This window comes from Salmo salar, chromosome ssa03, assembly GCF_905237065.1.
Source record: "Salmo salar chromosome ssa03, Ssal_v3.1, whole genome shotgun sequence".
NCBI classification, from domain to species: domain Eukaryota; kingdom Metazoa; phylum Chordata; class Actinopteri; order Salmoniformes; family Salmonidae; genus Salmo; species Salmo salar.
Window position 1 is genome coordinate 18,887,895 of NC_059444.1, and position 23,967 is coordinate 18,911,861.

General features: G+C 43.7%; 1 long non-coding RNA gene across 2 annotated transcripts; it reads left to right on the forward strand.

The window, feature by feature from the left end:
- The first annotated feature begins 13,842 nt into the window (after window positions 1-13,842).
- On the forward strand, window positions 13,843-18,663 carry LOC106599564 (uncharacterized). Of its 2 annotated transcripts, none has more exons than XR_001327497.2 (4): window positions 13,843-15,669; window positions 15,850-15,978; window positions 16,062-16,283; window positions 16,376-18,663. It is a non-coding gene; the product is annotated as an uncharacterized lncRNA (long non-coding RNA). The 2 variants fall into 2 exon arrangements; XR_001327496.2 differs by having other exon boundaries at window positions 13,844-15,669; window positions 15,870-15,978.
- Window positions 18,664-23,967: the final 5,304 nt, after the last annotated feature.

Consider the following 23,967-nt stretch of genomic DNA (forward strand, 5'->3'; position numbering starts at 1 on the left):
CGTCTCAGCAAGTAAAACATTGATGCACAGAGTATACTCTGCTTCCGATGATACACCTTCCGCTTTGTTGGGGACTGTCACCCCTTACAATGACACTAATGGCGTCAGTCCAGCAACTGACCCGATGACTCCCACTGGTGAAATACTTTGCGATATCACAGACCGATATCCTCGTCTCAGTTCGCAGGTACTGAAGAGGTTGCCACACGCGGACGCGGTGGTGACTGACATGCCTCGACAGCCACTGAGCGCTTTGAAGCACAAACACCAGGAGATTTGGTTGAAAGGTTACAGCCATTCTCATAACAACGCGGCCGCTGACAACTCGTACATAGGGTCCGACCTTTTCATTTGCGCATCGGACACCAACACCACCCGCTGGTGGGGGGGTCCCGAGGCACAAAGGGGGGGAATAGTAGCCCAGACCCATGATGAGCCTCATCGAGGCCGGTGGGGGGGTCAAGACTACGGACAACACCGTACGAGGCCGCCAGAGCATAAATCAAATCTAGTTGTAAACTCTCCTATGAGAACAGTGAGGAGCAGACAGGCCCCTAGACGGGGATTATCTTAGAAGACATCTAAGATAGTACTGAGGTGTACCACACTGGTCGTAAAGGAAGTCCAGTGGACTTGTCCACCTCCAAAACTAATGGCATCAATAATCATTCTTTGCCATGCGTAGGTTCAACTACAATACAACTAGTAAAATGCTCCAATCATGTGTTCCGGTAGATAATATTTAAGAATAAATCGGTAGGATAACTGGTCCCCTTGAGTACCAGTACCAATACTAGCAACAGTCAGTCCAGCTACAATCAGTAAGAAGGTTAGAGACTTAATCAATCAAATTACCATTGACAACAGCGACATAGGAGTCACTCGGAGGGGAATCTCCAGTGCACTCTTCCAATGGTTAACACACATGTCACTAATAAATAGGATCCTCCATTCAGGAGGAAAATTATTAGAAGTCATGAACCATGATCACACCACGTATGACTGGTCCAATACTTAAAGAGTACTTCCGTCGTGAGGTTAGCTCCTCCGTGGACAACATAGCTATGAAATAGCCTTCATACCTATCGCCACTACAAAAGTGGAAGAAACAGTGACTTGTAGAAAAACTACTACAGACTCCCTTGACACCAATTCTGACTGACCTCCAGGCATTGACCTGAAAATTACCTGACTACGTCAGACTCATTCTGAACAAGTTGTAATCTGCCCGGATACTTGGTTTTCTTCCCTTGACATGAGCGCTTGTGTAAGCATAAACGCACATGCACAACGGAACATCCAATTAGGATTTATGCTAGGACCACTTAAGGGCCCAAGCAATATACCAGCCTTAGTAAAGTTGAACATTTACTTCTAGGCCTTTGACTCTATAGCACTCACCAGTTTTCTTCCCAGAAGTCCGTAGGTCATACCTGTAGACTTCCCAAAACTGGTGCATTACAGCTGTAGACTTATCATATAGTTATCAACTTAGGATAGCGCCTAAGCAACACACCAAGTAGGAAAAACCCTAGATATGGCATTAGAGACAATGCCATGATAATCATTTTGCCAGAACATTGGACGTATATAGAATACAGTCCAATTAGATGATTTCTTTTGTGTGAACTATATTTTGTATATTTTTGTTTTGTTTATGCTTTCATTCCTTTTCGGTTCAGTTCCTTTGACACTTAGGAAGTGATAGAGCCATAAACAAAGTCCCCATACAACCATCACTTAGTGCCACAACGCCGCTCATTGGGGAATGAATGTAATTATATATATTTCATGAGTGTGTGTGCGTTGTTAACATCTGCCTAAGTTACTGCCCAGATCTTCCAGTCTGGACGACGGGTCCGGAACGGCGACCCCAAATCCGGACACCCACAGCCTATCCTTGTGGCGGCATGCCCGCTGTCAGAGAGACTACCAAGGTAAACCACCAGAGGGGGGGAACGCAACGGCGATCACCAACCAGGACATCCCCTGGCCCTTCCTGGGGTACTTTACAGCTTCCAGGGAACCTACCAAGGTACACCAATTGAGGAGACCGCAACGGCGATCACCAACCGGACATCAACTGCCCATCCTTGTGGTGGACGGCTCCGCTTTCAGAGAGCCTACCAAGTTCAACCACCAGAGAGGACTGCAACGATGATCTACCAATGGGACATCACGTGGTCATGATTTTATGTTGATTTGTAACTTGCAGGATAAACAAGATCCAAACCACCAGGGGGGTATGTCATGACGTTGGCCTCTTTTGGTACAGGGAGGACAGTTGACCCCCTCCCTTTTGCACCACCACCCAACCTACCTTCCCCCCAATCCACCCTGTGTGTAAAGGGTTGTAAAAACTCTAAAATTCCAGGAGAGTCTCTGGCCACATGGCCCATAGAGAGACACAGGAAATTCTTCCAACTCATAGAATTGGAGAGCCAAGCGACATTTTGTGTTCTGGAGAAGGTATGGAAGATTGGTGAAGAATCCAGCTACGAACTGATCCGCTTGGTACAATTTTGTGATACTCAGAAGAGACAATATAGCCATATTACCATAAAACTGTTTATATAATAGCCTCAGCTTGAGACTTGCAACATAATGGTTGTATAGAATGTATTAATAAGGATAAAGCTTTTATAATACACATGAGATGCTATTGTACTGATGTAATGTGATAGATTTGGTTACAGAAATACAATTCTAACCCATACAGGACCAGGCGTCATTTGACAAGCCTGTTCTATGGGCACTATAAAACACCCCCTGATTTACATTTCACCAGACCAGGCCTACACTCCGTGGCCACATAGGTTTTACCATCTAATTCCTCTACTGAAAGTGAACCATACCACGTGGTTAACTTTTAGACTATTGATACCGACAGAATAAGAATAAGTCTTTGATATTAATTATTAGTCTGCAGCTAAGTAAATTATATAATTGAACGCGAAGACCAACGAAACAACCATTCTATGATGACATTAATGAATGTCGCTCTGAAAGATCCATTCTAACCAAGAGAGAGAGAGAACGCGGAGAAAACTTCAACAGAACCGAACTCTCCAACAAAGAACGACGAAACACTGAGCGTAAATATATATTGATTGCAATTGTTCCCGAATGAGTGAGCCTTCAATTGTCAATTGTTAATATTAATGAACTCTGTGTAACTTCTCAGCTGACCGTTTATGACCCATTGTTCAACAGGCCGACCTGCCTGTTTAGCCCACAAGGGCACATTCCTCTACCAATCCTTTGTGACGATAATTACTGTTTATGTTTTCTGTTAATTACTTAGCCTCTCTGGGCTAGGCGGGACGAATTCGTCCCACCTACGTAACATCCACTTGCAGCCTGTGGCGCGATTTTCAAAACCTTAAAAATCCTATTACTTCAATTTCTCAAACATATGACTATTTTACAGCTATTTAAAGACAAGACTCTCGTTAATCTAACCACACTGTCCGATTTCAAAAAGGCTTTACAACGAAAACAAAACATTAGATTATGTCAGCAGAGTACCAAGCCAGAAATAATCAGACACCCATTTTTCAAGCCAGCATATAATGTCACCAAAACCCAGAAGACAGCTAAATGCAGCACTCACCTTTGATGATCTTCATCAGATGACAACCCTAGGACATTATGTTATACAATACATGCATGTTTTGTTCAATCAAGTTCATATTTATATCAAAAACCAGCTTTTTACATTAGCATGTGACGTTCAGAACTAGCAAACTTCCGGGGAATTCGCTAACATTTTACTAAATTACTCACGATAAACGTTCACAAAAAGCATAACAATTATTTTAAGAATTATAGATACAGACCTCCTCTATGCACTCGATATGTCCGATTTTAAAATAGCTTTTTGGTGAAAGCACATTTTGCAATATTCTAAGTACATAGCCCAGGCATCACGGGCTCGCTATTTAGCACTCACCATAATCATATTTACTATTATAAAAGTTTGATTACCTTTTGTCTTCGTCAGAATGCACACCCAGGACTGCTACTTCAATAACAAATGTTGGTTTGGTCCAAAATAATCCATCGTTATATCCGAATAGCGGCGTTTTGTTCGTGCGTTCCAGACACTATCCGAAATGGTAAAGAAGTGTCGCGCGCATGGCGCAATTCGTGACAATAAAATTCTAAATATTCCATTACCGTACTTCGAAGCATGTCAACCGCTGTTTAAAATCAATTTTTACGCCATTTTTCTCGTAGAAAAGCGATAATATTCCGACAGGGAATCTCCTTTTCGGCAAACAGAGGAAAAAAAATCACAAAGGCGGGGGCGGTCGGGTCACGCGCATAAGCCCAGAGTCCCTTGATCGGCCACTTGAGAAAGGCGATAATGTGTTTCAGCCTGGGGCTGGAATGACGACATTCTGTTTTTTCCCGGGCTCTGAGAGCCTATGGAAGACGTGGGAAGTGTCACGTTAGAGCAGAGATCCTTAGTAAAAGATAGAGATGGAAAAGAAGTTCAAGAAATGGTCAGACAGGCCACTTCCTGTAAAGGAATCTCTCAGGTTTTGACCTGCCATTTGAGTTCTGTTATACTCAGACACCATTCAAACAGTTTTAGAAACTTGAGGGTGTTTTCTATCCATATGTAATAAGTATATGCATATTCTAGTTACTGGGTAGGAGTGGTAATCAGATTAAATCGGGTATGTTTTTTATCCAGCCGTGTCAATACTGCCCCCTAGCCCTAACAGGTTAGTGTAGTAAATAAATGATTTTAAGACAATTGATGTATGGATGATTTTAGTAAAGACTGGGTTCGTGCAGATACAACAATTTACGACGTTTGGAATGAGACTGGACTAAAGGTAAAATACACCATTTAAACCAGAAGATAATCGGCCTATACTATAATACGATATAATATTATAGTACAGGAAATTTATATTAGGAAAATTATAGCTTTGTAATCTGAATATTGTACTTGGTGCCCCGATCTCCTAGTTAATTACAATTAAACGATGAATCAGTTTAATCGCGTGATAATAATTACAGGGAGCTAATTGATAAACATATCTTCAGTTTAATGGTACCCCAAAGACACGACAACATGTAAACATTATATACATCTAGACATGTAAACATGATATATCTAGACATAGGTGAACATCTAGACATGGAAACATATGTCTAGACATGGAAAGTATACGTCTAAACATGGAAACATTATATATATCTAAACATAGGTGAATATCTAGACATGGAAACATTATATACAGCTAGACATGGAAACATTATATACGTCTAGACATGGTGTTATGAGAATTAAGTTATCAATGTTCTTAAACCGAACTTCAATTCAACTACTCAGTCTGCCCCCCCCCCTCCCCAGAGTGTGTAAGATTCTGGTGGAATGAAGCAGACGGATAGCCAGCCTACAAGGGTCAAAACGTTTATTTATGAGAGCTCTGAAATCCTTACAATGTGCAAAGCCTTATATTAACACACACACACACTTACATCAGTAGAGAACTCCACCCCGCTTTAGGCGGCTGTATTTTTCCACAGTACACATACATTCCTTATCAACCTTGCCACCTGTCTTCTAATCTCCTGCCAACTAAGCCGTTCCCAGGCCGTTGTTTCTCTCCCTAACTTAGGGAGGCTTCTTCTCCTGTTCCTTTCCCAAGGTCTTATCAACTCTGCCCTGCTCATTTTGAAGTGGTAAGTGTCTTAGTCTTAACCCATCTACTCACACACAGTATTCGATTATAATGTTTAACATATTATTATAGCCTTATAATTACCTAATACATTTCAACAGGTTATATGGTTTCTGAGTGAAATCATTTAGTCAAACCTTTAATCATATAATTTCCATGACTAATGGAAACATATACATCTAGACATAGGTGAACATCTAGACATTGGAACATTATATACAACTAGACATGGGTGAACGTCTAGACATGGAAACATATACACTACTGTTCAAAAGTTTGGGGTCACTTAGAAATTACTTTGTTTTTTAAAGAAAAGCACTTTTTGTCCATTTTATTAACATCAAATGTATCAGAAATACAGTGTAGACATTGTTAATGTTGGAAATTACTTGTCAAGTTGTGTATGGTTCACACTGCAGCTCTTTGCCCAAACTTGAGAAAGGCCTCTTTAAGGACTGAAGGACACAAGGGACAACTCAATGTAGTCATTATCTAAATTATACTATATACTAAATTAGACAATTGGTCTCAATTCTCAACACAAATAAACACCTCACTGGCAACAATTGTACACAATGTGCCTACCGGTTGAGTCTCCAGAATCCTAAATGAACTGAATGAGAGTCTCCTCTTCCATGAAGGACTTCCAGTGAAATGCTTTTTCACCAAACATTTCACCACCTGCTATCACAAAGGTGCACCAGTATATATGATCCCCAGGGAAACACGAGCTAATGATGGGTTCCACAATGCATACACTCTTTCGCCCCCTGCTGGTGTTTTATCTTTGAAATCAGTTGAAAATCTGAACGCCTTGAATATGAATACCTGTCTTTTGACGCAACACCTCCCACTTGATCTCCTGGTTTTTGAACCCAAGGAGGTCACATCGGCTTCATCTTCGATGGCTTTACTTCTGCTCTTCTACAGGTAATAACACAACCAAACGCCTGACGTCCCTGTGAAGAATTGTAGCAGGGATTTTGGTTGAACGTTTCTTTGCTTTGTCTCCATGAACATGCTTCAAAGTTGAGATGGGAAAACTTGGGAAGGTTCGTATATTTGCATCTCTCACAATGCCCTCCTTGTCAGCGTTGACATTGACGACCCTACCAAGCTTATACTGACTCTTCAAAGCGTTCTGGTCTGCAAGCCAGACGACGTCTCCAACGGCCACGTTTCGCTGCTTTGTGTGCCACTTATTCCTCACAAACAGGTTAGGTCCAGCCAACTGAGTCAACTTCCTCCAGAACCAGTTAACTTCCGCTTGAATGACTCTTAACCGTTTGTAGGAGTAGTCTTCAAACTCAAAGCTTCATAAGTCTCCCCTAGGTCCAGTCCTTCCAAGCAGAAGAGAATTAGGGCTGATGTATTCTATGCAGTCCTCCCGGCTCTGAGTCCTGGCATCTATGGGCCTTTCATTGGCAAGGTTAGCAGCCATGAACATAAATGTTTGAAACTCACTCCATGAGAAGAGTCCTTCTCCTCTCATATTGTGCAAGGGCCGCTTCACAGTGCGAACAGCTGCTTCTGCAGCACCATTCCTGTGAGGGGAGTCTGCTGGGTGGATCTTCCAGCTCCACTCTGTTCCATGCTTTGAAGCTTAATTTTCAAGCTCAGATGTAATTTGTTGATCCAGGAAGTGGTAGAGCTCTTTGAGGGCAGGTCTGGCACCCACAAAGTTCTTTCCAGGATCTGACCACAGTTTCTTTGGATGCCCTCTCAGGGCCGTGAATCTTTGGTAGGCCAGTAAGAAGCCTTCAGTTGACTGGTCACTGACAACATCTGTGTGTATAGCTCCGGATGCCATACAGCAGAAGACAATTCCCCACACCTTGAGCTTGACTTTCTTTCTCACCTCGTCCTTGACTTCATATGGTCCAAATAAGTCCACTGTTGTGTACTCAAATGGTCTGGCTGGTGTTATACGCTCGGGTGGAAGGTCACTCATGATCTGTTGGCACTTTCTGGCCCTAGCCTTTCTGCACACCACACAGTTGTCAACTCTCTTTTTAGCCAGCTTCTGGCCTTTTATCACCCAGGCTTTCTTCCTCATCCGGAGGAGTGTACCTGCTATTTCTTCATGGTTTGCATCATGGGCCTCTTGAGCTAGGAGAGTGGATATCCATGCCTCATATGGTAGAATTGGTACAGCAGTCTCGTCCTCAAAGATCTTGAACCTCCCTCCACAAACCAAGAGCCCAGTCTCTTCATCTCTGTAAACAGCGAGTCTGAGAGTGGTGTCTTGAAAGGTTATACCTTCTTGAGCTGCAAGGAACAGGTCTCTTAGTGCATCTTCACACTCCCCAACAGTGAGTACAGCTTGTTTGCCTCTGGACTTCCAGTTTGTTGAAAAAAATGTCCTCCCACTTTGGTTTATTTGAGGCTGAATTCTTGGTCAACACTTCTTTCCATTTTGTTGCAGCTCTCCAAACCCAGGCAGTGACTCGGATCAGCCTGGTCAGGCTGCTGAATTTCCTGATGTCAATCAGTTTTGTTACCGCAGAACCAGTTGGTGGTCTTCGGATCTTAGTCTTAGGTTCATCTGGGTTATTCTGCCTGCTTTGCTGTGCATCACTGACTTTCCTTCTGAACTCCCACTTCAGGAAGTACATCATTCTTGTTTCTCTTGGCCTGCGCTCTGGTCAGTGCTGCAGAGAAATATTTCCTTTGAAGTTTGTTTATGCCTTCCTTGGCATAAGCTGCAATTTCTTTGGCTGACTTCTGTGTCCACTCTTCCACAGGTTGCCGTAGGAACGCTGGTCCATTCTGCCACATGGAATCTTCTTGGAGGTCTTCTGCCCCTCTTGTTATGATGTCAGCCCTGTTCAGGCCTCCCGGGATCCACCACCAGTCTTCGACAGATGTGGATTTCTGGATCTCTCCAACTCTGTTCGCGAAGAAAGATTGATACCCATAACTGTCTCTCTGGATAGCTCCCACCACAGTTTGACTGTCCAGCAGATGGAGCCATCGTTCAATTTCTATACGACTGTTTTTCAACGTACTTTCGAAGTCATGCTGCGCAGACAGCACCGCAGATTTCAGCTTTCACTGCCTCCCCCTTTTGGTCCAAAGGTGTACGTTTTGCTTTGGACTCAACCAACTTGACTTGGATGCCTTGCTCGGTTTCCCATCTGAAGTACACTACGGCTCCATAGCTCTTCTCACTTCCGTCAGAGAATGTTATTCCCCAAGGTTTACCAATCCAGTTGACTGGTGTGAGGCTTCTGTGGAAGGTGATTTGGCCAAGACGTGTGTACTCCTCAAACAGTTTGATGGCTTCTTCTCTCAATTGTTCAGACCGAGGTTTGTCCCACGTGTTTCGGGTCAGAGTTTTTCCTCCAGCTTCTTGAAACGCCTTTCTGACAAGAATGGAGCCCTTTTGTTTGGCAGGTGCGACGAGGCCTATTGGGTCATACAGGCTAGCTACTTGGCTTAGCAGTTCTCTTCTCGTCAGTGGGTTTGGAGTTTTCCCCCTCACCTCTTCTTCAAGGAGATTTTGTCTGACTCTCATCTTTTTCCTCTTTGAGAAAAAAGGTACAGTTTGTCCTCTTCAACAAGGTATCCAACTCCAAGGGCTTTGTCTCCTTTCCTCATCTGGTTTGGGAGAATAAGTACTGTGCCTGACACCGCTCCTTGTTCTCCTGGTACGATCTCCTGCCTCCCACTTTGGCCTGACCGGACCCAGGGTTTGAGGAACAATCCGCCTGTCCTCAGGATCTCTTCAACTCTTTTGGTGTCCTTGTCCAGCTTTTGTAAGTCATTTTGGGAAGTCAGGATGTCATCGACATAGGCATCCTCTTCAAGGATCCTACGTTCCTCCTCCAGGTGAGCGAACATGGGTAGTTTTGCTGTCTCTCTCATGGCCAGTTGTGCAATGCACCCTGCTGGTCGATCGCCAATGTTGACTCTGGTGATGGCATACTCTTCAATCTCTTCCTCCTCAGTGTTTCTCCAGAGTAATCTGTGGAGATGCATATCCAGGTTTTCTAACCACACCGAATTGTACATCTTCCTGATGTCGCCAAGAGCAGCATGGACACCTCTTCTGAACCTTAGTAGTACTGCTTGGATGGGATTGAGGACATCAGGCCCTTTCAGCAGCAGGTCATTCATGCTGACCCCTTTAAACTTCTGGCTGCTGTTCCATACCAGTCGCACAGGTGTTGTGACAGAGTGTGGGTTTGGCGCCACCAAGTGGCTGACATACCATACTGGTCCTTTCCAGCTGGCGATCATCTCTTTGGTGAGTTTCTTTGCTGCTCTTCTCTCTACCATTTCATGCACTTGAGCAGTGTATGCTATTTTCCACTCTGGCTCTTTTTTGAGTTGTTTTTCTGTTCTTAAGAAGGTGGCTTCAACCCCACTCCTGTTGTAGGGAAGGGAACTTGGATCTTGAATCCAGGGGTATTTTGTGTCCCAGTGCGGTTCATCGCTGTGAGCATCTGCTTTGATGTAGGTGAGGCCTTTCCTTATGATCTCCAGCTCCCTTTCCTCACTCAGAGTCATTTCCTTGCCTCCTGGTTGACAATTTCCGCACTGGCATCCTCCACACTTCGGTTCGCAAGCTGCTCCAATGCTATCCCATTTCCACCAATCCAAGAACTCTTTGCGAGCAACTGTGCTTTTGGTTTCAGCTGTGAACACTTGTGTTTTAGTTATCTCTTGATACTTGACACGGTTGCTCTCATGGATCGAGCAAAGTGCGTTCCAGACCTGTGCGCGGCCATATCGACTTCTTCAAACAGATCTGGATGTGCTCCACCAACAATCTTTCCTAGCGGGCTCTCCCATAAGACAAGGTCTCCAATCACCTTCACTCTTTGCGGAGCAAGTCTTCCTTCGCGGTGGCTTATCAGTAGCTCAATGCTCTCCGGTCTCCTCAGATCTCCTAGACTGACTTCTGGGAAGAACTTCTTGAGTTGCTCAGGTTTGACTCTGTGGATGTTGGCAACTTCATTCAAACCATAGCAGACAAGCTCATGGGCTCTTTCTGGGCCTCTAGGCATTTTGACCCACTATCTTCTGGTTTTAACCTTCATGGCCATCCCCCCCAACTCCATGGACGACTAAAGTGATGTTTTCACTTTGAAGATTTAATCTCCTGGCAGCTCTGTGGGTGATATAATTTGTGTCCGATGCCAAGTCGATCACGGTTCCAATTTTTTGTCCTGCATTGGCAGTTACCTCGAGCAGCATTAGAATAACTGACAATTCTTCTACTGCACTTGACACAATCTCTCCAAGCTGGATCTTTTCACCACAGTTTGTCTTTGCGGTGATGTTGGTGAACGCTCTCTTGAATTTGGGGAGAGTTTAGATACAAATTCCTCCTGCTCCTCAGTCCGCCTATGCCTTCTCACATTGAATTGTCTTCTTTCTGAGTTACTCCTCTTGAAGTCTCCCTTCAGGCATAGAAAGAAATTGTCTTTTTTACAGTTTCTGTTCCTGCACAGGTATGTCTCTTTGCATTCATCATCTTCTCCATGACAGACCAAGCACCTCTTGCAGGCCCCCAGCTTTTCTACAGCAGCTAACTTTTCCACCGGCTTCAGTTCCTTGAAACGCTTGCAAAATAATATATTTTCTCTGTGCTTTTCATCTCCACACACAACACAGCCGCCTTTCGTTGTGGACCGCGTGGACGCATATTTCCTCTCCATGCAAGTATTTCTCTTTTCTGGCCTTTCACTCACTCCCAGCTGCTCCAGTTTTTCAAGAATTTCCTCTTGTGTTTTCAGGAATTTAAGAAGATTCTTAAAGTGATTGTCTGGTGTGACATTATTCCTCGGATTAACCATGAAGACAAGCCACTCTCTCTTGATGTTGTCAGGTAACTTGCTTTCTATGAATCTGATCACTAGAGGGTTGTTGATGGCTCCTGTGTTTCCAAGCTCTGTGAGGTCATCAAGGGCCTTCTCTATAGTTTGGATCATGTCTAACTTTCCTAGGCTGATTTGCCCTTAAAGCAGGGATTTTCTCCAGATCCTCCATTATCTCCAAGGCAATTGTAGACTTGTTTCCATATCTGTTCTCCAGCACCCTGAACATGTCCTTAGCAGTGTTGTAAGAAGACAAATGGAGGCCTCTGTATATCCTCTCATCTATACTGTCAATGAGTTGGATCCTCTTTACTTTGACTGAGCCTGTTGGTTCCCCCTGCTTTTGCAGATTCTCCCAGTCTCTTTTCCATCAATGGAAATTCCTTTTATACCCACTGAACCTGGGTAGACAGATTGGCGTTATCCTCAGTGTCGGTTGTGGGGCTCTAACCAGAATAGAAAGAGGAGTTGGAGGCTCCGGTGCACAACTAAGCAAGAAGACAAGTACATTAGTGTCTAGTTTGAGAAACAGATGCCTCAAGTCCTCAACTGGCAGCTACATTAAATAGTCTCCGCAAAACACCAGTCTCAACGTCAACAATGAAGAGGCGACTCTGGGATGCAGGCCTTCTAGGCAGAGTTCCTCTGTCCAGTGTCTGTTCTTTTGCCCATCTTAATCTTTTATTGGCCAGTCTGAGATATGGCTTTTTGTTTGCAACTCTGCTTGGAAGGCCAGCATCCCGGAGTCGCCTCTTCACTGTTGGCGTTGAGACTGGTGTTTTGCGGGTACTATTTAATGAAGCTGCCAGCTGAGGACTTGTGAGGCGTCTGTTTCTCAAACTAGACACTAATATACTTGTCCTCTTGCTCAGTTGTGCACCGGGGCCTCCCACTCCACATGTCTCTATAGCCTACCAGTAGTGTCGGTCAAGCTGTAGGCCTAATTGTGTCCATAGGCTTATTGACACTGTGCATATGTCCTGATGGACTCAAAGGCTACTTAAGCTCACTCACGCCAATGTTTGAGGAAGGCCTAATTGGGATCGTCCCTTTTAGCAGGGCTATAGAGCGTTGTCAGGAAGGCTGCTGTCACGGGTAGAAGTGGTGTAGATCCATATCTGGGTGTTGGACAGGCAGCCTGTTTGTGCATTCGTAGGTCGACATCCTCAACAGTAGAGTAGCAAGCAATGAGGAGGCTAGAGGGACAGCGAAAAGTCGGGTATAAAAGCCAACAGGATGACATAGCCTAAATAACTCACGCTGTATTAGTAGGTAGGTTCGGACATGACCATGTCTCAACAGCAGAGCTGGAAAGCTTTGTATCCCGTAGCCTCATCTTGCATCTCTCGTCCTGGACTCAGAGCAGTGGTCACGTTTCTCCTCCTCGCAGTTGCAAGCCTCTGTTTCGAAACGCTGCCTTTTAATGCAGGTAACCAACCAATGTAGAAATGCCAGGTGGAAGTCTGGTGACCATACTTCCTTGTTGAGACCTGCAGAGGGAATAAGCTCCCCAAAACCACTGGTATAGAGACAGACACCATGGAATACTGCATAAACCTGTCCTCAATCATTAATTTCATTGGTCATAACCCGCAAACTTCACCAGACAGCGGCTGCCTGCCCATGATTAAATGCCTCTGTAATGCAATATCGAATGACATTCATGCTTTCCTATATAATCAGGGGGTTATGTATTCTACGTTCATAGGCACTGAAGCTTGTGGTGATCAGTTGCATGTTAGAGCCTATCCACAAGTATAGAAACTACAGGTTAAAGTGCTTAAGGTTGTAAAAGTTGTGGAAGTGGCGTCCTCACTGACCTAGGCCAATTTGGATTGCGCGCACGACCCACTACAGTGAACGTCAATCATCAAATCATTGGAATGACAAACAAATGTATAAATAACTTTAATCTGTTTAATGGATTACATAATATGTAAGATCAAAAGCATGTAGAAAGACCCATTTATAATGTTTTGTGTTGTCAGGAAGCCATGACTGTTAGAGAATAAAGGAGACAGCATCGGTCAAAATCGTGATTTATGACCTTATGTCCGGCTGGTTCGTACATGCCCAAATAAGGGCATCCGGTCTGGACATCCTGGCGGGAAGGTGTCACGTGGTTAGGGTCATATAGTTTTATCCTGTTCTGTCACGTGTTAGAGTGTGTGTTATATCTATATTGCATCTCTTTGAAGTTGTCATGATGATTGATGTGTAGGGCCCTCATTGAACTGGGGGGGTTGTGTTTGAACATTTCAAAGAGGATGACCCCACACCCCCCTGTTTTATTGCTCTTAGGGTTGTTGTCTATGAATTAGGAATGTCCGGGGGGGTTATGTGTTGGAGGCAGACGTCTTATAAATACGCCCCAGACACACATGCGGCCCCAGAACACTAAACAAGATTTTAAAAATAAACATGGATTTTGGTAAAGCAGTGATGACCGTAACAACGGAAGCAGGACCTTGGTTGAAACAGAGAAAAGACCCAGTATAAAGCAACAATATACGACGCACCAAAAAATTGGTTTATATGTGTGTGTAGAACCCAAATACCTCCCGCAACTGCACTGAAAGATCAAGTGATGATGTCTAATGGACAGCACTGGGGGTATCAGTTTGATTACCCGGCCCGTAGAGTGAAACTCTATACTGTAGCCGAAGGTGGAGAATATACAGACCAGACTTTAGGAGTGGACTATGGGGTTGAAGACTGGACGGTTTTTCGCAAGGTTTTGTGTCCCGAACTGAGAGTTATCACCAAGGGGTATAGCTTGTTCACGGGCTACGAGACCCGTTGGGAAGGTACCCCAGACTCCTCAGGAAGAGTATTTCACAGGGTGAAAATACAGAGAAAGAATGGACTTCCATGTGGCTGCGTGGAGTTCTATATCAGCAACGAGGAAACCCGCAACCAAAACATTCGTGATGGTGGCCTGACTGGGGATTTCAGGTTGCGCATGCTTATTCCTTTTAAAAGTTGGGATCTAATGGAATTGAGCATGTTAGAGTTGTTGGACGTTCTTTTTGTACAGAGCCAACAGTGGCAGAGCATTGCTTGGCTAAGGAAGTGCATAATATATACGAATCCTGAGGATTATGATTCAAAGCAATCCCAAGAAGGCTCATCCTCAGAAGGGTCAGCCCCCGAAGAAAACTAAGTATGCGGCTGCGTTAACCACGCCCTGACCCCACCCAAAGGCCTGGTTCTACAATAAAAGGAGGTCCCTTAAAGCCTCCACTTCTTCATTTCAGCATATACCATGGATATTCCTATAACATACCTGGACTCTGATACGTCATGGGGGCCAGACCCTAAGGACTGTATGCCTCGCAGCCAACCATTCTACTCCCCCCAGCCAAGACCCTCGACACCCCCTACATGTCCACAGCCTGAGGATGTGTTTGATGGGGTGGTCAGTACTATTTTTGTGGACACCATCAAGGCCTCTGTAGCCACACTTTTAAACGTGGTGATTGGAGAGGTATATACGTGAAAAATGCATCGGTTCTGAGATCAATCACCCCAGCCAGCGCCGGCATCCGTGTTTATACGAGCCCCCAAAATACTACTTCTTCAACCATTTTGAGGAGCTGGTGAAAAGACTGTGGTCCTGCAGGTTTATACCTGCGCTGGTCAGAGCCCTGGAGTCTATGGGTCTTGTGCCTTCTATTCCCAGAGTTTACGGGGTAACCGAAGCTTTCCTACATGAACTGAAGGAGGCGATCTACATCCACGAGAAACTCAAAGAAATCCGACAAACCCTGGTGGACGACAACAAATACCGGGAAGCTGTGGTGGAGGACGTGATGACTTTCTGGCTCAACAAAACCCCAGAGACAATACCTATTTGTTATTTAGATGTAAAGCAATGGAGAACTATATACATACGTTGTTAGAGAGAATAAATACGTTTTTTTCTTTTGAGAGAACTTACAAATGTGATGCATCAAATTATTGAAAATACAGGATGACGCCCGAAAAAAACGGCACCCCCGCTCTGTAAACTCATTGCAGGATAGTGAAGCCAGACGGTAAGACATCCTATAGCGCACCTCAAAAGACTCCGGGCCAACAGACAGAAGAGTTATCAGGCCAACAGTTAATCTCGGAATCGGTCCTAATGGAGCTTTCTGAAGGTGAGTTAGTGAAAATAATATTAGATTTGGAGAGGGAATTGTATGAATATTAAAAATGTGATATCACTATTCTAAAACTGATGGACAATGATTTTAAGGTAATATGTCAAATGCCCGTATTCTCATATTTTAAAAATGTGTATATTTCGTATACATGTTAATATTATCTAACATCTGTAGGCTCGCAATCCTTTACGCAGATGCTCCGTGGGCTAGATGATTTGGAACCAAATTTGTCAGAGAGGGATTCTCAGAATCAAACTGCGTGCAGCGCCGAAAGCAGCCAGTCTCCGTCACACTATTGTAGATGTAAGTTCAATAGTAAAAAAAAAATGTATACATTAAAAACAAAGTGTGAACCCTATATTAAAAGCTATTTTTTGTGTTTACAGCGGACAGACCCGAAAGAAGGATCACGGGTGCTTCGTGTACTCTGAACAAGGACATCGATGCTATTCTGCCTTTCTGTTCGAACGGGTTTACCCTAACACCACCCAGGAACCAAGCGACATATTTCCGCCCCAAACAGGGCACAACATCGGCGCATGTGCATTGCGAAGAATCTCCCAGGCCCAAAAAGTTACTTCTTCAAGAAACGGCCCTACACGGACATGGTATGAAGCCCTTATGTTATTAGTAATACAGAGTTTATTATACATTTTTATGATTGAAAATGCTAAAACAATGACCAATAATGTTTTTACAGACTCCTCCCCGGCGTATAACGGCACAGAAGACCATACATACCGAGAACCCGCGGAGGATTTCGGAGCGCCTGACATTCACAATAAAACAAGGAAAACGGATGATTTCAACGTTTTAAATGACATTTCACAGGTAGACGACTGGCTATTCTGTAACGCAGCCAATCTTCTTGATTCCTCCAATTCTTATGTAGAAACACCCAGACCTGAAATAGACCAAGCAGAGTTTATCAAGGCCTTTTCAAAGGCTCTAAAATCCAGAAATGTCTTGCTACACCAACGAATGGTTGATTTACTCGAGTGGCAATACAGTCAGGATCTATCCTTCTGGCATAGAACAATGCCCCGGTTGTTAAAACGCAAATACCGGCGCTAAAACCAGTTACCGAAATGGACGTGCCTATAATTGAGACAGTTGAAAGCCTTTTTGCGAAAATACCCCCGATCTACTAGCTTTAATTGAACGGATGAACGAGGGTGGGGTATCAGACATAATTCCGATAGACGAAAATCTCTTTTCCCAAATTCCCAGCGACCTAATTGAAATAATTAAACATATGAACGAGTCAGGAACAACATATGAAAACCAATTATCTCAAATCCCGCCAGCCCTAGTTTTTTTAATAAACCAGATGAACGAGAGCCTGAGATCTTCTACACCTGACCCTCCAAGCAGCCCGATATTAATGCCCCTTTCAGAAGAGTCTGAAACGGAATGATGTTTTTGAGGAATTGGAAAATTGTCTAATAAATCAGGAGGGAGATGGTCTTGATAGAAGTGTCAGGGTTGTGTACAGAAATAAATTCAGCAATACAGAGATTAGACAGTTTTTCAATTTCACATGGGTGAATCAATCTCGATTAAGCTGTTTTTTACGTGATGATTTTGGATACTCTGAACGAACTGTTAGAGAGAGCAAGAGATTATGGCGAACCTCGATGTCTTACAGTTGGAAATTTGTGGAGATAGCATGCAAAACACTAGCTCTTATTTTACCCAATGGTGAAGCAGATCTTGAACAATTTATAGCCCTGCTGGAACGACTTGTTCAATCAAATGTATCCATCATTGCCGATAGGTCGCTGGAGCTTGTTGTGCAAATAATAAGGCAACCCCTGGGTGGTGGGGGGCAGAGAAGGAAGCTAGATAGCCTAATGCAATCAGAAATCATAAACAATAAAAGGGCATGCCTCAAACGTTCACAATCACGGTAATAAGCTATGCTTTGCAATAGGCCTAGCACATTTACTAAACCCTGGATGTACGGATCTAGAGGCGTTGCAAAAGGCTAGAGAGCTTCAAAATGCTGTCGGTCTGGGCATGCGGAATGCTGTGACATTCTCTGACAGTCAAATTTGAAAACTTTCTGAACATCAAGATTGTGGTTTTGTACCACAGTAGAGCTAATGCTTCTCTCTTAATTCCAAAACAACCCCCAACCTCATCCTCAGATCCTGTACTTATGTGCAAAACGACCATTACTATGCCATTACCAACATCGGAGCGTTTTTAGGCGCACCATATGTGTGTCCAGCCTGTCATACCGGCTACACCCGAAAGGGGGGGCACTCGTGCCGTTATAACTGTTCCGTATGTCTGGATGAAAAATGTCCGATGCAGCCCTTAAACCTGACACCCTGTGCCGATTGTCACAGGACATGCCGTTCGGCCTACTGTTACGAAAAACACAAAATTGAAACATGGCACCCCAAGGCCTGTAAATCTGTAAGCAGTTGTGATATTAACAGGAAATGTCCAAAATGTCAATGCAATTACAACCTTAAAATAGACAGCCCTAAACCTCATGTGTGTGGAATCATTCATTGCCCAATCTGTAAAGGGCCTTTGAAAAGCAGAGACTCTGAAGTGGTTCAAGATGTGCCCCACGAGTGTTATATTCAACCCTTGGCTGAAGATGAACATTCAGAGATACGTTTTTTATGATTTTGAGACTAATCAACAATCAGGGGTTCATTTGCCTATTTTTGTATCTACCATGACTTTCAAGGGGGATAAGTGGTCAGCTGAGGGACCCAATTGTGCACTCCTCTTTCTAAAACCCCAGTACAGAAACTTTACGTTTATAGCGCACAATTCTAGAGCATATGATTTGTACCTTCTTTTGAACCCTCTGATACAGCAAGGCGTTGCACCCAGTGTCATAGCTCAAGGTAGTAAAATCTTGTGTTTTGTAGACCCCACTTTCAACCAGAGATACATTGACAGTTTAAGCTTCTTACCCATGAGATTGTCTCAAATGCCTGAGGCCTTGGGTTTTGAGAACTCTGTGAAAGGTTGGTTTCCCCATTTTTTTTACATCTGAGGAGAATTTACACTATATAGGATCTTATCCGAGACCTGAAATGTACGGTTGTGATCAAATGTCTCCCAAAGAGCGAGAGAGATTCATGACATGGTACGAGACAGTATGTCACAGCACTTTTGATTTCCACAAAGAGATGGAGTCATACTGTGACAACGACGTGGTTAACCTTCGCGAGGGGTGCCTCAGATTCAGAGCAGAGGTCATCAAAGATGCAGGCATTGACCCCTGGAGTTGTACAACTTGTGGCAAACCTCTTCAAAGTTAGGAGCGTTTGTCACAAATTAAGTGGGAAACTGTCACCAAAGTCAGCCCAGAATTAAAGTTCTTTCTAACATGACAGTACCTGTGTGTTTGTTTCGCTGTCCTGGTCCACCCAGGCCACAGGTAAGGTCAAGGATAGCAGGGTTCGGTACACAAATCTGGTTCTCGCTAGGTCCAGGTCTAAACGCCAACAGGTAAGTCCAAAACAGTCCAGCTCGTACACGGTAAATCCAGCCAATGTAGATTGTCTCTTTCTCTATGGTTCATAGATCCTTCCCGCCCTCTCTCTCTCTCTCTCTTCCTGGTTTTTCTTGACCTTTTATCTGTGGGTCGGCTCCACCTTCTGAGGGTTCCCCTTGCTTCTGGGAATTGTAGTTTTGGCAGTCGGCCATTTTGTGATCTGTAGTTCTGATCGGGGTGGCCATTTTAGTGATCGGGCAGAGCCCGTTTATTAGTTCTGCTCTCACATATCTGCCATTTATCACTCGACCCCCTTCTTTGCCACAAACTATTGCATCGGCATGCATGAAAACCTATCGTACACACTTTCTACCTCTAGCATCTATAGCTATCCCCTCGCCTGACAACTACCGATGCCAATTTAAGTCATACTCTAGTGGCTCCATTCAGTGGTTGGAGTACTTGGCCCAGGATAAAGACATTTTTATTCAACATGCTTTGAATAGGGGTGAGAAGGCGTTTGGGCCTTATCATGTAGATGGATACACACAGATTGACGGTGTTGAGACCGTGTTTGAGTACAACAGTTGTTTCTTCCACGGTTGTAAATCTTGCTTTGAGCCACAGGCCATGTGTGTCCTAACCCAAAATACTTTTGGTGAAATGTACCTAGAGTTTCAAGACAAATGTGAATCTTTACAGGCTACTTATGGTTTGAAAGTGAATGTTATGTGGGAGCATGAGTGGACCGCACTCAAAAAGTCTGATCCTCATGTTCGAGCTTTCCTTTCCAGCTTTGACCCACCAGAACCCTTGGAGCCACGACAGGCCCTGTATGGAGGCCGTACCAATGCTTTGACCTTGCGGTATGTAGCGCAACCAGACGAGACAATAGGTTATGTAGATTTTACATCTCTTTATCCTCATGTAATGAGTTCCTCATGCTATCCTATGGGGCATCCTGAAATTATTCACCGCGACTTTGACTTACCCCAAAACTATTTTGGTCTGATCAAAGCAACGGTCTACCCACCTAGGGGTTTGTTTATACCAGTGTTGCCTTACAAGGAACCTCAATGAAAACTTTTCTTTCCCCTATGTCGCACCTGCAGTGAAAACAACAACCAGGAAAAGCCTTGTGATCACTCAGATCAGGAAAGAGCCCTTACAGCTGTCTGGGTTACACCTGAATTCACAAAGGCTCTAGAGAAGGGGTCTCGTGTGGCCAAAATCTTTGAAGTGTGGAACTTTTCCAGGAAATCAGACACTCTTTTTAAAGAGTACATCAAGACCTTCTTGAGATGCAAGCAGATAGCTTCAGGCTATCCTTCATCGGTCACAGATCAAGAGAGCAAAGACAAGTACATTCGAGACTATCACGACAGAGAAGGCATTCTTCTTGACCCTGACAGAATAGAGGTCAACAAGACCAAACGAAATGTGTCGAAATTGTACTTAAACTCGCTTTGGGGGAAGCTTTCGCAGAGATGCAATATGCTAACAACGACGATCATTAAAGACCCCGAAGAATTTTTTGAATTTGTTTTTTCGGACCAATACGAAATTTCACATTTTTCATTCTTGAGTCAAGACATTACCCTGGTGCAATGGAGACGTAACACAAAGTGGGTTCTACCCCCAGGTAATGTAAATGTGTTTCTTGCAGCATTTACCACGGCCTATGGCCGACTTGAATTGTACGCCCTCATGGAGCAGCTTCAGAGGAGGGTTCTTTACCATGACACAGACTCTGTGGTCTATGTAAGCAAACAGGGTGACTGGAGCCCCCCACTTAGCAACTATCTGGGTGGTTTAACGAGTGAACTCAAAGATGGCAACCATATCACAGAATGGTCCTCCTGTGGGCCCAAAAGCTATGCTTTTAGGACTAAAGACAATCACGTGGTGTTGAAATCCAAAGGCGTGACTCAAAACTACGAAAATGCCCCGCGTGTAAACTTGGAATCAATCACACACTTGGTCGAGGGGTTCATAAACGATCGGAATAGTGACTTGGAGATTTTGAGCTCCTACAAAAAAATTGTTAGGGATAAAAAGGGCTTCCATCTCAGGAATGCCCCACTTACTAAAAGATTCAGGGTAGTCTATGACAAGAGAATGCTTTTACCTAACGGGACCACACTGCCCTTTGGCTACTGACTTATGCTACAAGCCCCAGTGTGTCTTAAAGCTTAAGATATAATGGCTGCTGTAGAAGGTTTTGACCCCCGGTTGCAACTACCATTTTCGGCCTTAATCGCAGGCCCCTCCAACAGTGGTAAAACTTGTTTTGTAAAAAGTATTTTAGAGAATTCTGAACATGTGTTATCTCAGAAGCCTGACAATATTGTGTGGTGTTATTCATGTTATCAACCTATGTATGATGAATTGTTGAAGAAAATAAAAATCAAGTTTGTTGAAGGAATACCTGAATCCCTGTCTGATGATGAACTTTTACCTCCACATAAAAACAATCTGCTGGTTTTGGACGATATGCTATTTGCAGGTAGCGAACATCCTGAAATTGCACGAGCATTTACCCAATATACTCATCATAGAAACCTGTCTGTGCTTTACTTGGTGCAAAATGTGTTTCACCAAGGTAAAAACAGCTGTACCATCAGTTTGAACGCCAATTACATGGTTTTGTTCAAAAACCCTAGAGACAAACTACAAATTAACACTCTAGCTCAGCAGATGTACCCGGGAAGGAAATCCTACTTTATGGATAGCTATGAGAACGCTACCAAAGAACCATTTTCTTATTTAATCGTGGATTTAAAAGCAAATACTCCAGAACACCTGAGGCTCCGAACAGGCCTGTTCCCATGGGAGTGGCCGGCGGTGTACATTCCTAAAAAGTAACCGCTATGTCTCTGCGTTTAAAAAGAAACCTGCCCCTCTTGAGAAGCCTAGTTGGGGCTACAGCTAAAGAACGGAAGGACATCTTGGATCACTGTTCTTCAGATCTCATATTATCCCTATGTGAGATTGCTTTGAATCTTCTCAAAGGGCGCATTCCACTCACCCTGACCCAATTAAAAAAATTAAAGAGACAAAAAAACGCGATCAAACTCTTTGCCAATAAAAGAGCCAGTCTTCGAAAGAAAAGACACAGCCTACAACAGTCTGGGGGTTTTCTTCTGCCGTTGCTAACTATAGCAGTACCCTTCATCACCAGCCTTATTGCTGCCAGGCGTGGGGGTTGAACACAGAGTGTGATGGCAAATAAAATGTACTTGGTCCCTCAACAAGAGTTGGGTAGACTTAAAAAACAAATGCAGGGTCCTGAAAATATCAGACAAACAGCGGAAAATGATTTGGATACGGCCATGAAGGATGTTTTGAACCGAAAAGAATTGAACCCCTATGATAAGGTTAAAAAATACACAAACCTCTTGCAAAGGTATTTGACCTTGGTAAAACAAGGTGCGAGAGATACCAACCATTTAACGCTTTCCCTACCTGAACCTTTAAAAGATGACACGCTTAGAGAGAGCCATCCCCCGGTAATGCCTGTACCTGCGATCTTACCGGCTGAAGATCATATGCCTGTTGAAGATAATGTTATGCATGACATGTTGACACATGTTCCGGCACGTAACAGGAAAAATGCTAGATACATTATGAACAAGCTAAAAGACTCAAAGGGGACAGCTACTTGGAATGACAAAGGAGAGTTTATCCTTCAGGGCGCTGTTGTCAAGGGTTCACATATGTTTGACTTGCTTAAAAGTACCACGGCAGCCCACAAGGTTGCTGATGACCGAAGACCACCAGGGTGGCCTCAGTTTCTTAAGGCCCTGGCAATCCTCAACATTCCCCTCTCGGGGGTCCCTAACCATAAGCTTCGTCAACAGATTCAAGCTTTAAAACAAAACCCTTCACCGAGCTACAGCACCCCTAAAGATGTCAAAAACAAACCCTCCCCCCTATGAAGGGGATGATGATGACTCATTTAGCCCCATGAACGCCTCCGGACCTTTTCCTAATCCCGATCTCTCGGGGTGGTTAGACTTTTGAAGGAATTTTGAATGACTTTTGAATGAATTTTGAATGACTTTGAACGACTATGATTAAATTCAATAAAGTTTATTAGAAAAATTAAGCAATTTAACATTTGTGGCATTCTTGAAACATTTGACGTGAGCATACGCCTTGATTACACGGTCTTAAAGGACACATATTTGAACACTTTTGATATTTTCTAACAAAACAATCTACGACGCTATCATTACTTCTTAAATCATCATTATAAAGAGACATAACATCTTCAAAAGAAACTCCACAGGGTGTTTGGCACAGGTAGAATACACAGTGTTGACCACATTTAGTGGAAAGGTTATCTTGAACTTGTTTGATGCTGTAGTAGATCTTTGATCCGTTTTTGGTCAAAAAATCTTTAATAGATTTGGGAAAATGTGAAAAACCAGGGGGAAAGCCGTAGGAATCAAAAAAAGTTGAGATTTTTCTTCCTCCTTCATCTTCTAGTGTCACAGCTAGCCAGTGTTCACCTGGCATGTGTTTAGGATGGGTATTGACAATAAACATGGCCGGCCGCTCAGGCCATTTCTCAATAGGTAATTCATCACAAGCCCACACTCCATAAAATTGTTTTCCAATCAAGCGGGTCATGAGCCCTTCCAACTCTTGGGTATTCATGTCTTTGCTCAACAGTCCTTAATAATAATCCACTAAGACCTGTCTTCGGGCATTCACTTCCAAGATTGAATCAGAGCACGCATAAACAATCACGCTAACTGTACAGGCTAAAGGTGTACGGAAACGCATTTCCAGCCTGAGGTTGCATTGGGACACCACAGACA